This window comes from Aristolochia californica, unplaced genomic scaffold (genome assembly GCF_029961685.1).
Source record: "Aristolochia californica isolate CCGP_79_NKW_82.1479 unplaced genomic scaffold, dmAriCali1.0.hap1 SCAF_6, whole genome shotgun sequence".
Taxonomy (NCBI): Eukaryota; Viridiplantae; Streptophyta; class Magnoliopsida; order Piperales; family Aristolochiaceae; genus Aristolochia; species Aristolochia californica.
In genome coordinates this window covers 15990784-16007129 of record NW_027182257.1, presented here as the reverse complement: position 1 = coordinate 16007129, position 16346 = coordinate 15990784, and positions in this window count along the sequence as shown.

Genomic DNA, 16346 nt, shown 5'->3' with positions numbered 1-16346 from the left:
TTTGGTCGATTCAATTAGGGATGAAATTCAGCAACATCCCGAGCTCATTGCCTTGTATCACAACATTGAACAAAACACCATGGACAACAATTGGGCACTTCAGGACCGTCTCATTTTGTATAAGAATTGGATTTATCTTTATCCTACTTTTGCCCTACTCGACAACATCCTATCTACATTTCACGAAAACACTCATGAAGTCTAGCAAAAGACATATTTCCGGCTCAGTCGTGACTTCTATTGGAGAGGCATGAAACGTATGGTGGCTGACTATGTTTCTGAATGCTAGGTTTGCCAACGAAACAAGGCAGAGACGTTAAACCCAGCAGGCCTGCTACAACCTCTTCAGCTCTCTTCACAGGTATGGGCAGATATATCCATGGACTTTATAGATGGTCTCCCATTGTCTTCAGGAAAATCTATTATTTTCTTCGTGGTGGATCAGATATCTAAATATGGCACTTCTTGTCCCTGGCTCATCCTTATACGGCGACACTTGTGACTCAGATCTTCATGGACCAGATTGTCCACCTTCATGGCTTACCAGAGTCCATCACTAGTGACAGAGATGCATTCTTCACAAGCACCTTTTAGAAAGAGCTATTCAAATTACAGAGCACAAAATTGGCTTTCTCATCAGCTTACCACCCTCAGACCAATGGGCAAACGGAAGTAGTCAACCGCACTATTGAGATGTATTTGCGTCGTTTAGTGGTGGATACTCCCAAAAGTTGGGTATGCTGGCTCGCCTGGGTGGAGTTTTGTTATAATACATCTTACCACACTACACTTGGCACTACACCCTTCAAGGTGGTTTATGGGCGAGACTCCCCTCGTCTCTTATCTTATGAGCCGGTCTCATCTCGGGTGGAGGCGCTTGACCAGGCTTTGGGGGAGTGGGATACTATGCTTGCACAGGTCAAAACTCACTTGTAGAAGTTTCAAGACACTATGAAGAGCACATATGACAAGGGTCATTGTGATATTTCCTTTGCTCTGGGAGATTATGTATGGCTTCGACTTCAACATTACCGCCAACTTTCCCTTACAGCCTCAAAACATCACAAACTTTCACCAAAGTTCTATGGGCCATTTCAGGTGTTGCAACGTATTGGCAAAGTGGCTTATCGCCTGCAACTCCCACCTAACGCCACGATCCATGATGTCTTCCATGTCTCTCTATTGAAGCCGTTCAGGGGCGACTCGCCTATGCTCCACACACAGTTGCCACCAGTTCAAGATGGTCGTGTTATTCCGACTCCACAGAAGGCGTTTCAAGCTTGCTGGGTCCAATGGTCGTGGGAGATTTTAGTCCTATGGGCTAACATAGATTCCGATTGAAGCTTCCTAGGAACCATTAGAGGCTTTTCGTACACTGTACTCCACCTTTGAGCTTGAGGACAAGTTGTTTCTCCAGGAGGGGGGGGGGGGGGGGGTGATGTTATGGACTCCATAGCATCTAGAGTAACTAGTAGACACAGGGGTTAAATTATGTAATTTCTTGGTTTTTGCAATTAGCAGGTTTAGATGTAATTTCCTTCAAATTAGTGGCCCTTTGTTTGGCCTTAGCTGGTGTGCATCAACCCTAATCCTCTTAAATGAACGATGGGTTCTGAAATGAAGGGTAAGCATTGATCATTAGCTTAAAGTCTGAGATTAGACTCCCTCTAATGAGCTCCATGGAGCAAGCTTCCTTCAAAGCTTGATATCATTCTCTCTAATCATAGGCCATTTGAAAAATCCCATAACCCTAAAAATGAATTACAATCTAGAAGCCAGAGGAGATCGTCGGGTGATTCAATCCATGGAGGGGGGGGGGGGGGGGTGATGTTATGGACTCCATAGCATCTAGAGTAACTAGTAGACACAGGGGTTAAATTATGTAATTTTTGGGTTTTTGAAATTAGCAGGTTTAGATATAATTTCCTTCAAATTAGTGGCCCTTTGTTTGGCCTTAGCTGGTGTGCATCAACCCTAATCCTCTTAAATGGACGACGAGTTCTGAAATGAAGGGTAAGCATTGATCATTAGCTTAACGTCTGAGATCAGATTTTCTCTCTAACGAGGTCCATGGAACAAGCTTCCTTCAAAGCTTGATATCTTTCTCTCTAATCATAGGCCATTTGAAAAATCCCAAAACCCTAAAAATGAATTACAATCTAGAAGCCAGAGGAGATCGCGGGTGATTCGATCCATGGCTAGGGAGCTTAACAAAACCTTCCACAAATAATAAGGTAGATCTCATGAAAGAAACTCTTCAATATAAATATGATAGAAAATACATTAGTGGCATCGTATTTGAATGAGTTTAGTATGATTGTCAATCAATTGACCTCGATTCAAATTAAATTTGATGATGAGGTTCGTGCTTTAATTCTTTTGGCGTCTCTGCCAAATTGTTGGGAGCTTATGAGGGCTACTGTCAGCAATTCTGTAGGCAACGTGAAGTTGATCTTTAATGATGTTCGAGTAACCATTCTCGTAGAGGAAGTTCGTAGAAAGGACTCTATAGGATCGTTAAATCTAATTTTTCCCTAAATGTTGAGACTAGGGGTAGGAACTTTGAGAGGAATTCCAACAAGGGAAACGGTAGATGGAAGTCAAGGAATGGAAGAACCAAGTCCAAATTCGGAAGGAATGTGGAGTGCTGGAATTGTGGCAAGTCTAGTCACATAAAGAAGAACTGTAAAGCACTAAAGATGCGGTGACCGAAGAGATACAAGATGTTGTACTCCAGTCAGTTGATAGCCCTATTGACTCTTGGGCTTAAACAGTCCCCTCGGGCCTAGTTTGATAAATTCAGTCAAGCTCTTCTATGATTTGGCTTTCATAGGTGCTCAGTTGATCGCTCAGTATATGTTAAAGATACTATCAAAGGGAAGATATTATTGGTCGTGCATGTTGATGATATTATCTTGATTGAAAATGATGCTCATAGTATACAAGAAGTGAAAAATATGATATGTAAAGAGCTCAAGACTAAAGATTTGGGTAAGCTCAAATATTTTCTGGGTATAGAAGTCCTTCAGTCAAATTATGGAATAGTATTGTCTCAAAGAAAATACATCTTGGATCTTCTTGAAGAAACAAGAATGAAGGGTTGTAGACCGGTTGATACACCTATGGATGCGAATGAAAAATTGTGTGCCACAACTGGAGAAGATGTTGACACTGGAAAATATCAAAGACTTATGGGAAAATTGATCTATCTCATGGTAACCAGGCCAGATATATCATATGTTGTGAGTGTGGTAAACCAATTCATGTACAAACCACAAATCACTCACTAGCAAGCATTGGAGAGAATACTACGATACTTAAAAGGTGCTCTAGTAAGAGGATTGCTATATAAACAACATGGTCACTTCAATATAGAAGGTTTCTCAGATGCATATTTGGCTGGATCACCCGATGATAGAAAATCTAAGTCTGGGTATTGTACCCTTATTGGGGGGAACTTGGTCACATGGAAAAGCAAAAATCAAAACGTGGTTGCAAGATCTAGTGCTAAAGCAGAATACCGAGCTATGACCCACACTGTAAGTGAACTCTTATGGATAAAGACTCTTCTTACCGACTTGGTATTTTATAAAGGAGGCTCTATGGGCCTACATTGTGATAATCAAGTAGCTATTCACATTATGTCAAATCCAGTCTTCCATGAAAGAACTAAACATATTGAAGTAGATTGTAATTTTATACGGGAAAAGGTTCAAGCAGGAATAATTTCTCTTAAGTATGTTTCATCTCAAAAGCAATTAGCCGATATCCTCACCAAACCGGTAACATCCAAAATTCTATCTTATATAGGTGGCAAGTTGGGTATTTATGATGTATTTTCTCCGCCAACTTGAGGGGGAGTGTTGGAAGATGAGCTCAAGCCCACAAACTCAAGGCTAGAAGTCCACAGGTCAAAGGAGTGGCAAAGTGGTTATCTATGGTATATTCCATAAGGATGGCATGAAGATGTAAATACATTGTCTTACTATGTCTTTTAATCTATTGAGTTGTAACCCTAAGGGCTTTGTAACCCTATAAATAGGAGCATTGGCTAAGAGGTAAGGCATTCGAGCATTTTCCTCTCTTTGAAAAAATGTCCAGCCACCCTCTCTTCTCCCTTGAAGCATTCTCTCCTTCCTTAATCCAAACTCTCCTCTCTAACGTCCTTCTCCTTTCTCCCTCTTCTCCCTCTTCTCTCCTTCTTCTTCCATGTTAACCTAGAGTCATTCTCATGGGGTCCTAACTTCTACAGAATGGAAGAACCAAGTCCAAATTCAGAAGAAAAGTGAAGTGTTGGAATTGTGGCAAGTCTAGTCACATAAAGAAGAACTGCAAGACACTGCAGATGCGGTGACTGAAGAGGTACAAGATGCTTTAGTCCAGTCAATTGATAGCCCTATTGACTCTTGGTGTTAGATTTAGGAGTTTCTTTCACACATCATGAGATTATGGAGAATTATGTTGCTGGAGATCACGGGAGGTGTATCTTGTTAATGGAGAACCTTTAGATATTTTCGGTATTGGTAATGTCAGTTTGAGGATGTCAAATGTGTCAGTGTAAAAAATTCACAAGGCAAGACATGTACCAAAACTGATGTGTAATCTGATCTCAGTAGGGCAGCTTGAAGACGAAGGTTTCTCAACCTCTAATCCATGATCAGCAAGAGGTTACTCAACGTCTATTTTGTGAGCAGCAAAGAGGGTTCTTAACATCTTTTCTGAGATAGCAAGAGGTTTCTATACCTCTTACCTGAGAGAAGCAACACCCTTCTAGTGCTGAATTAATGCTTCAAATTCTGAATTCTTCAAACCCACGTCAAGTTACTCGATCCATGGCAAGGGACCAGAACAATTTGGTATTAGAGTGTTATGGTCCCTAGCCATGGATCTAGTAATTCGGCGAGTTGAATATGAATCCAGCATTGTTTGAGGGTTTCTTATCACGTTTTTGTGAAAAGAACTCTCTTATACTTCTCCTTTCACGTTAGGATTGAAAAGGATTTTCCTTTTCTCAATTATAGATGCAACAAGCAAGTTAAAGGACTGTTTAAGCACTCAGATATGAAACCCCTCTTTTATGATTCAAGACAAGAGGGTTTTACTTGCTGTAATGACTCAAGAACAGCCCCTTTCCCTTTATTGAATTCATTCCCCTTGAAAAGGAGTTTCCTTTTCTTAATTATAAATGAACCCAGCTAGTCAAGGAAGCTCCTTGAAGCCCCTACGTGGAACCCCCTTTCTTATGGCTCACGTCAAGGTAGGGTTTCCAATTTTATGCAGCACTGGTTCCTTACGTAAAAGAGAAACATAAATCTAATCTTAATGCTTGGAATAAGATTAGCAAATACCTCTTGACATCAAAACCAATCCAGCAACCAGAATTCGTCCTCCTTCCTGGTTAGCTCACGCCAACCCTTCTCCAAATACCTCTTGACGTCAACACCAATCCAGCAACCAAAATTTTCGTGAAAGAGATGACCTCTCTTGTAGCTCGAAAGAGAAAGGTAATTCCTCTTTCTTTTCCTTCCAAGATCTCCTCAAAGACTCCCCAATAGATGCAGCAAACCCCCAAGAGAGTTCACACCATGAACCCTAGAATAGAGAGCCTAGAAGGAACCTAAATTACCCTAGATTATGCTAATTCCGAACTTGCTTTATTTCTCCATCCTTACCCCTTAAATGGGGTAATTAACATCAACATAGGTTAGGGTTATTAAACCGAATTCTACCCCTACCTTTAAGTCTTATTACAAATCAATAAAATTTGAAATTAAAAGCAACATAAATAATAAAAGTAAAGTAGATGACTCAGTCTTATTGAGTCCATAACATAGAGCAGGGTAACACAGGGGATTCCAGCAATGGTGAGTTAAGAGAGTTGGTGGTCAGAGTGCAGAATGTACAGGTAGAGGCACATGCTAAAAACGAGAGAAGGTTTGCTCAAATCATCTAGTAATTGGAACAAATCCCAAGCCTGAATCTCCTGATCAACAGATTCTCAGGTATGCTAGGGAATCTTTCAGCTAGAAGAGACTCAACCCCAGAACAAAGAGGAGAGGACAACTCGCACATCAGAGAGGGGGACCAGTTTGTAGGGCGCACTGGTTTCTCTACATAGCCTAGAAATTTCAACCAGGGAGGAGGCACCATACCTAGGTATACAAAATTGGATTTTTCTACTTTTACTAGGTCAGATGACCCCTTGATTTGGTTACATAGGTGCAAATTTTTTTTCTCAATCAAAGAACAACGAAAATTGATAAGGTGGGACTGGCCGCCTTCCACATGCTCAAGGAAGTGCAATTTTGGTTTCATCAAGTCAAGCTAGACAGACTGGTGTTGGATTGGGAGGAGTTCAAAGAAATATGCACTATATGGTTCGGTCCTCCTGTAGACAGCAACCCGTTCAGACAGACTGGCTCCGTGTACCTCTATAAAAAACAGTTCCAAGAAAAATTGGCCAGAGCCAGAAGGATGGTTCGCGTAGACCAGCAGGTCAATTTATTTACAATCAGCCTTAATGAGTCCTTAAGGTTAGAGGTGGAGCTCCATGCACATGCTGATTTGGCTCAAGCAATGAATTTAACTTGAGCACTGGAAACAAGACAAAAATTTCAAAATCGGAGGACAGTTTGGCAAGGGGAAAGGAACAATTCCACTGGTTGGCAAGGGAGGTGAAACACTTCACCTCTGGTGACCCTTCTAGCAATGCAACCACAAAAAAATAATCCAATTACTACTTTGGCAGCAGATACACGCCCTAGCAACTTACCAGCCCAGTATATCCAAAAATTAACAAGTTTGGAGATGGCTGACCGCATGGCAAAGAACATGTGTTACAACTGTGATGAACTGTACAAGGTAGGCCACCAGTGTAAACAATTGTTTTGGCTAGAAGTAGATTGTTGAAACTAGTGTGCTAAAAGGCTTGAACCAGTTAGGAAAGCATCAGCACGGATCTTATACAAGGACTGACCCAGTTGATACAAACAAATATTCCAACACTCCCCCACACGGGGAAAACCCGTGGACTAATTCACCGAAAAACCGGGACAAATTCACCGGAAAAACCCAGGACAAATTTGGTGGGAGTGGGATTCGAACTCTGGACCAACCTACTCTGATACCATGTTGAAACCAGTGCACTAAAAGGCTCGAACCTGTTAGGAAAACATCCGCACGGATCTTATACAAGGACTGACCTGGTCGATACAAACAAATATTCAAACATAGATGAAGAAGCAGAACCAGAAATGAGTGATGGTCCTACAGAAGAGGATGCACCAACAATCTCTCTGAATGCCATTACAGGGCAGAAATCTACCAAAACTATGCAAGTCAGGGCACGGGTAATGGACCAGGAACTTGTGGTACTCATGGATTCGGGAAGTACACACAATTTTCTTAGCTTAACGGCTGCTCAACACCTTCAACTGTGGATCATTCCCCACCCAACAACCACGATTTTGGTTGCCAATGGAGAGAAAGTCCCTAGCTATGGGATCAGCAAAGCATTAAAGTTTTCAATTGGTATGACTCCCTTTCATTTAGAATGTTTTGTCATACCTTTAGCCGGGTTCAATATGGTACTAGGTATTAGATGGTTGCAAACCTTGGGCCCCATTTTGTGGGATTTATTTGCTTTAACTAGAAGTTTTGCAACGGTCGGATGCCATGTGCTATTACAGGGTAGTCAAGTTGACAAACCACATCACATTCATACCCTCCACAAACAAGACCAACCGGACAACATTTTAGACAAACTCCTAGACAAGTTTTTAGGCCTGTTCCAAGAGGCTTCAGGGCTGCCGTCTTTAAGGCACTGTGATCTTCGGATATGTTTAAAACCCAGCTCAGATGTGGTGGTGGTTAGACCATACCGGTATCCACACCTCCAGAAAGATGAAATAGAAAGGTAATGCCACACAATGCTGCAACATGGCCTTATTCGTAGTAGTCATTTCCCATTCTCTTCACCAGTCCTCCCCATCAAGAAAAATGATGGTACATGGAGTTTTTGTATTGATTATAGGGATTTGAATGCCCAAACTATAAAGGATAAGTTTCCTATACCTGTGGTGGATGAGTTCCTAGATGAATAATATGGTTCATGGGTATTCACCAAATTGGACTTGCGCTCAGGGTATCATTAGATTCGTATGAATACTTCCAAGATCGAGAAAACCGCCTTCCGCACTCATCACGACCGTTTTGAATTTTTGTGATGTTGTTTGGGTTATCAAATGCCCCATCCACTTTTCAGGCGTTAATGAATGAGGTATTCAGAAACTATCTCCTTAAGTTTGTGCTTGGATTTTTTATGATATACTAATTTACAAATATACTAATTTACAGCAAGTCTGGGGATCAACATTTAGAGGATTTTCGTTTGGTGTTTCAATTGTTACGAATGCACTTGCTTTATTCAAAGAAATCTAAATGCTCTTTTGCCAAGTCCCATGTGGCTTATCTCGAGCATATTACTTCACATGTAGGGGTCACGATTAATTACGAGAAAATTCAAGCCATTCCAATTGGCCACAACCTTCGAATAACACCACTTTGAGAGGATTTTTGGGATTAGCTGGATACTACAAAAAGTTCATAAAAAATTATGGGCCATTGGCAGCACCATTGACCAACCTCCTCAAGAAAAATTCTTTTATTTGGAATGAACAGGCTACACCCTTCAAAGATCTCAAACTAGCTCTCGCCTTCGCACCAGTTCTGTAACTCCCAAATTTTGAGGAATTATTTGTGGTCGAGTGTGATGCGTCTGGAGGGGGCATTTGGGCCATCTTACAACAGAGCACACACCCCATTGCAATTTTCAACTGGAAATTGGCAGCATATGAACAAGAATTAATTGGATCGGCCAATGCTGTCCAACACTGGGGTACCTTACTTGTGGGCCAGTGCATTTCTCATCCTCACTAATCATTACAATCTTAAATTTTTGCTTGAGCAGTGCCTCACTACTTCTCCTCAATAGCACATATCAGTAAATTGATGGGGTTTGACTTTTCAGTTGAGTTCCACTCCAGGAGGTTAAACATAGTTGCAGATGCCTTGTCACATCATTTGGAGAATCAATAGCTCGTCTATGCCATCAGCCAACCTCATTTTGTCCTCTTAGACTTGGTTAAGGAGGAAAATACCAAGAATCTGGTCTTACAGGAGCAACACAAAAAAGGTTACAGAGGGGGAAATGGACTCTAAGTGGTTACTCCAGGATTCTCTTATTTGCTACAACAAGCGCATCTATATACAACACACTTCGGATTTGGTAGCAGGAATCCTCTCTGCCTAACATGACAACACACATGAAGGCATCCAAAAAACCTTGCATTGTGTGTGGACAAATTTCTATTGGCAGGCCATGAAGTCTACCATTGCAGCATATGTCATAGCATGTCAGGTCTATCAACTTAACAAGGCCAACCACTTAAGTTCAGCGGGTCTTCTCTAGCCTCTCGCACTCCCTACATAAGATTGGGCCGATATCTCTATGGATTTCATAGATGGTCTTCCCCAGACATCAGGAAAATTTGTATTATTTTTGGAAAATTTGGATATGTTCTCCAAGTATGCTCATTTTATTCCAATGGCCCACTCATATACAACATCCAGAGTGGCACCGACCTTCCTCCAGTATATTGTCCGTTTGCATGACATTCCAGAATTGATTGTCAATGATCGTGATGCAGTCTTTACAAGAACTTTTTGGCAGAAACTTTTCTGTCTGAGTGACACCAAGCTGAAATTTTCCTCATCCTATCATCCTCAAATAGACGGCCAAACAGAGGTGGTTAACCGCACTGTGGAGGTGTATATAAGGTGCCTTGTGGGTGATCATCCTAAAAACTGGGTTCAATGGCTACCGTGGGCTGAGTATTGTTACAACACTTCCTTTCACACAGCCTTGCAGTCTACTCTATTCCAAGTTCTATATGGCAGAGATCCTCCTCGGCTTCTATCTTATACACCAGGCTCCACCTGAGTGGAAGCAATTGATCAGGCACTCATTGACTGAGACTAGGTGCTAAAGAATATTATTGATCACCTCCAGAGGGCACAAGTTCATATGAAAGACTTTTATGACAAAGGTTTTATGGTTCTTAGCCATGGATCTAGTAATTCAGCATGGGAATTGTGAATCCAGCACTGTAATGGGGTTGTTGGTCTCGATAAGGAGGAAAGGAGCCTCCTTTCCTCACCTGTTCTCGATAATATTGAAAATGAGTTTCCTTTTCTTAACCTCCTCGGGTAAGGGATGAAGTCCCTTGTTGTTCTTGGCCAGAAAGGGTTGAACCCTTTTCGCTGCTCACGTCTAAGAGGGTAGAGACCCTCTAGGAAGGTTGCTGCTATTAATGTAGGAGAGATTAGGACTTCCTAATCCTCCCTTACTTGGTTAGAGGCTAAAGCTACCTCTTTTAGATGTGCTACTCGGTTGGGGATCAAGAACCTCCCTTTCTTTCTCGGATTGAAGGAGAACTATTCCCTCTGGGTGCTATGAACGTGGAAGAGGCTACAACCTCAACTTGAACTCGAAAAACAGTAATTCAACCCTGTCTCTTGACTTGAATAATATCAATGCAAACCAAAATTCAAAGCGAGAAAGAATAAACCCAAATCAAGAGAGAACCACACCTGGAGATCATCAAGGAGACCTCCCAACCCTAGAGCTCATCAAGGAGAACTCCAAACCCTTTTTACCCTAATTCAATACTTGCCTTTTTTCTATTCCCTACCCTCTAAATAGGGTTTGACGTCATTAGAGTTTTAGGGCTTAAATTGATAATTTTGCCCCTACGGCCTTTATCAATACATAATTAATGAAAAAAACATACTTAAATTATTATAAAATATGAAATTTAAAAGTAATTAACTCAGTGAGTCATTGCCACCTCCTTTGGGTGACTCGGTGTGCTATTGTGTCCTCAAAATCTGCCCCCACCCCCCCGTTTTCCCCTTGGAGAAAGAGCTTGTCCTCAAGCTTGTAAGATGGATAAACTTATTGGAAGTTGGCTAGTTGCTCCCATATCGCATCTTCTTTTTCGATGTCCTTCCACTGTACAAGAATCTTCCACTGGTCATTAATCTGACAGGCCCGCAATACCATAGCTAGAGTAAGAATAACCCATCCATTGTCTACCGGAGGAAGAGACAGAATTGCCGACGGAGGTGGACCCTTAAAGGGTTTAAGTAAGGAAAAATGGAACACATCATGAAGTTTAGTTGTTACAGGAAATTTCAATTGATAGGCTACTGGCCCGATGTGCCGAATTATAGCGAAAGGCCCAAAGTATTTTGGGGAAAATTTATGACGTTGTTGGCCCGCTAATGAGTGTTGATGGTACGGATGGAGTCGTAACCAGACATAGTACCTTCCTTGTATTCAACATCCCGGTGTCCCTTTGTTATGAACTCAATAACATTATTATTTTTATTGTTTTCCTTTAATTTACTTTAATTATTTCTGTTTTAGGCAACAAGGGTATTTTTGAAATATTTTATCTATAGGGGTATTTTTGTAATATTTTATATTAAACCCTAACAGGCTGAACCTTATTTAAGGGGTAAGAGTAATGAGAAAGACAATCATTGATTTTAGGTTAAATTTAGATTAAACAAGCTTAGAGTTCTCCTCAACGAGCTCTAGGGTTTTCAAGCTTCCCTTTGGCTTGATTTTGATCCTCGTTCTGCATATCTCCCTACAATTCCACCATGTCTTTCTACAATTCCCCATGGCCGAATCGAAATGTCAACACTGAATCCTTGTCTCAGATCCGGGACTGTAAAAACTGGTATCAGAGATGGAACACAATGGGTTATTCCCTAGAAGAATGGATGGCGATGCATAGAGAAATCAGAGAAATGCGATGGATTGGCATTGAAGAGAAAAAAATACGGGAATGGCATGCAACCTATGTGAAAAAATTTCTTGCGAGGAACCAATTGGCTTCCGTAGAAAAGGTCACATGACCTCAAATATCCGACCATGAAATATGCGCACAAGAGGTAGCGGAAGCTATCTCAGACGGGCAGGAAGGCCAATGGCCAGGAAATTTCATTATGTTTGAGCAGGGAACTTCAGCGATGGGCCAAAAAAAATTGATTTCCAAATCGGGGAAATCAGCCGAGAGTGACCCTGAAAATTAGAAATCGGAATCCAAACTTCCGAAATCTGACAGCAGGGACCCGAGAAATCCAAAATTGGAGGGGTTTTCTGCTAACACCTCGTCGGTCTTGGACAAATTGCGTGAGACCTCAAATCTGAAATCAGCCTCAACACTTTCCAAATCAGACGACGAAGACACTACAAATCGAAATTCGGAGGCTTTTGGGGGGCAAAGAGCCCTTTGGGACGATACGATGAGCACCAGCCCCTTGTTGCTGCTCTCGGTCTCCAATCGGGAAATCCATCCTCTCTTGAAATTATAGAAAAGAGGATTTCATCAGCAGATTTTGTCGATTTGGGCTCCACCTCAAATCGATTATGTGCAAGACACCATAAAGGTCTGTTCTTAACCGTTGACAGGGAAAAATTTCAAGCATCGAAGCCAGAACGAGCGGCTGTTCACCACCAGACACGTTGGAGGCTCCATCGGCGCCGTAGGAAAAAAGTTCGGTGGGATGTGACTTTTGGCCACCACCGCTCACTCTCCCTCTCAACTTCACTCTCGGTCTCGGCAGCACTGCGGAAAATGAAATTCCAAATGGACTCGGCAGCATAGCGGAAAACGAAATTCCAAAAAAATTGGGACAATTCCTCTCCAATGGCATTGAAATTGGTCCGTGAAATATTTTGGGCTGAGAAATAGAGGGGTTACTTGTCTGAGTGGGAAGGGATTGTCTTTCTTCTTGTTGCATTTTATTTTGCAAATTATTTGGGCAAAGTTGATTCATTCGGCAGTGGAAGTAGCCAACGAACGATAAATTTCTGGCAGAATTTCGGGTATATAGGGAAAAGGGATGAAGACGGGCAGTTGTATGATGGGATGCTTGGCAGAAAGGGGGAGTACTAAAATTCTACACTAAGGAGTTTGGGGATTCCGAGATTGATAGAAAAAATTGTTTGGGTGTTGTTTTGTTTTTCTACTACTGAGAAGAGCAGCAGTGAGACTCTTCCTTATCAATTTGGCAACATTGGGCTTATTTTTTTGGGTACCCTATTTGTTGCTTAGGCACTATTGGGGGATAAGTTTCATTTCAGTGGGAGGGCAGCATATGGGAAGAGAGCCATCGTGGTTCGATATGGAGATAAATTCTTTTTGGGTGTAGTGAAGATGCTTGGTTGGTTGTATAATAATGCTATTAGTTTTGATTGCACGAAAGGTTGTCATTATGCACTGCAAGTGAGAAAACAGAAATTGGAATCATCTTTTACATCTCGTTTTCCATTGCTGTCTATGACTCAGTTGCTTGCAGGAAATTCTGTTGGAATTTCTGGAGTGAGTTGGAGGGAGCTGAATGCCATTGATAATGGGATCAACAAAGTTGTTCCTCTGTTTGAGAAAGGGCTTACTTATCACAGAGGGTGTGTGTTAATAGAAATTCTATTGGGTTTTCTGGAATTGGTTACAGAGGCTATAGATGATGAGAAGCTGTTTGCAGTGTTTTTAGAATTAGGTATAATTATGTTATGGACTCCATAGCATCACGAGTTATCCATAGGCATAAGAATTAAATTATGTCAATTTACTTTTAATGTAATTTCATTTGGTTTGGTTTGGTTTAGATGTAATGTGGTTGAACCACTTGACCTATGGGTCTCTTTTGTAATTCCTTCCTCAACCCTATTTAGGGGACGTCAAGGGAAGGAAAAATCAAGCATTGAGAAAATTAGAGTAAACAGGTCAGATTCTCCCTCAGAGGTCTAGGTCGGATTCTCCCTCTGAGGTCCAGGTCGAGCTTCCTTCAAAGCTCACCCATTCTATTCGATTTCCATCATTCCACATTCAAGGAACAAGAATCCTCTTCCAGTGTCAAGAACCAATATGGAGGGAAGAGAGGAAAGAAGGGTGACTCGATCCATGGCTCGGGAAGAACCTAACATCTTGGTATCAGACAGGTCCACCTTTGGGGACAAGAATCCTCTTCCAGTGTCAAGAACCAATATGGAGGGAAGAGAGGAAAGAAGGGTGACTCGATCCATGGCTCGGGAAGAACCTAACATCTTGGTATCAGACAGGTCCACCTTTGGGGACTCCTCTTCCCCTTAGGATTTGAGGCAACTAGTGGAAGATAATAGGCAAAGGACAGTTCTTCAGGTTCAATCCCTAGAAGAAGTGCGTCAGGCAACCCCTAACCTGCGTGAGGCCATAAAATCCATGGATGCCAACATCCAAGCTCTCCTCCGGCGACATGATGACAGTGGTACACGAGCACAACCTCCGGCAGCCTACTCTCCACCGGCCGACCACCATCAATTCCACCCACCACCTCCCCCACCACCACCAATGCGTCACCACAATCCTCACATGGGGCTTGCCTTTCAGGGACCAAATACGGTTCCCAGGTATTTAAAACTAGACTTTCCTACGTATGATGGGTCTAAGGACCCCTTGATTTAGTTAACCAAGTGTGATCGGTTCTTTTATCATCAAAAAACACTTGCGGATGAGAAAGTTTATTTGGCCGCCTATCACATGCTCGATAAAGCGCTTCTATGGTACCACCAATTCTGAAATGACCAATTGGTTCAGGATTGGGCAACCTTTAGGCAATCTTGCATGATGAGGTTTGGTCCTCCAACTAGTAGCAATCCATTGGGCGAATTAATCAATTATAAGCAAACTGGATCCCTAGAGGTGTACCAAAAGACCTTCCAGGAAAGGTTAGCCCGAGCAAATCAGTTTGACAGTCACACCTAGTATGTTCATATTTTTACTGCGGGTTTGACAGAAGCTCTGAGACTGGAAGTTGAATTACATGGTCCTACAGATTTGGACCACACTCTGAATTTAGCCAAGTCAATTAAGCACAAGCAACATGTTCTAAAGGAGTCACTGGTCAGAAAACCAACTTGGCCAGGAAGGCACAATGCCACTGAGCGAGCCCCTTATTATGGACCTCCACATTCTAGAGCCAGTGTAGCCCCACGTCCAGACAGCTCTAATTCGACTCAACCTGCTCCTTACTTCAAAAAACTCAACAGATAGGAAATGGATCAGAGAAAGGCCAAGGGCCTTTGTTTTAACTGTGATGAACAATATGTAATTGTTCACTAATGCAAAAGATTATCCGGTATATGTCTGTGGGAGGATGGTGACGACATACTACCTGAGGAGGAGATTGTGGAGATAGACCAAGAGGGTCTAGAGATTTCACTTCATGCTATGATTGGTCTACGTAGTTCTAGTACCATGCAGGTTAAAGCCCAGTTACATCATCTACAGTTACTGGCTTTAGTTGACTCTGGCAATACACATAATTTCATCAGTCAGCCAGCGGTTGAACAACTTGGGTTAGTAGTCCAACAACAAACTGGCCTTTCTGTATCAATAACCAATGGGGCTAAAATTACCAGTGTGGGCATCTCTCTAGCCACACACTTTGATATTGAGGGCCACACATTTATTGTAGATTTCCTGGTGATTTCACTTTCAGGCTTCGATTTGGTACTGGGAATTAAATGGCTACAACTGTTGGGGCCAATATTATGGGATTTTCAAGCTCTGACCATGTCCTTTGCAGATCACCGTTAGATTACATTGCATGGCACCCAAGCACCAGAGCCCTGTGCACTACAGGTTGTTTAGGTCCAGACCACGGGCCACTGTAAGTTATCTCAATTAGTTACAGACTTTGAGGATATCTTTCAAGAACCTACTGCTCTACCACCAATTAGGCAATGTGATCACCGTATCCGTTTGAAAACCGGCACTTAACCTATAGTGGTGTGTCCTTATCGTTACCCCCACTTACAGAAGGATGAGAGTGAAAGGCAGTGCCAGAAGATGCTAGCCCAGGGTATTCTTTAGCCCAGTAGGTCTCCTTTTTCCTCACCAGTATTACTAGTCCTCAAGCATGATAAGTCATGGAGGTTTTGTGTGGATTACATGCAACTCAATGTGCAAACCATTAAAGATAAATTTCCCATCCCAGTGGTGGACGAGTTGCTAGATGAGTTACATGGTGCTACTATTTTTACCAAACTCGATTTGAAATCTGGCTACCATCAAATTCGAGTTCATCCATCAGATGTGGAGAAAATAGTGTTCCGCACGTATCATGGGCATTTCGAGTTCCTCGTCATGCCATTTGGTCTCTCCAATGCACCTTCCACATTCCAGGTCCTCATGAATGAGGTATTGTCCTCTCTCTAGAGGAAATACGTTTTG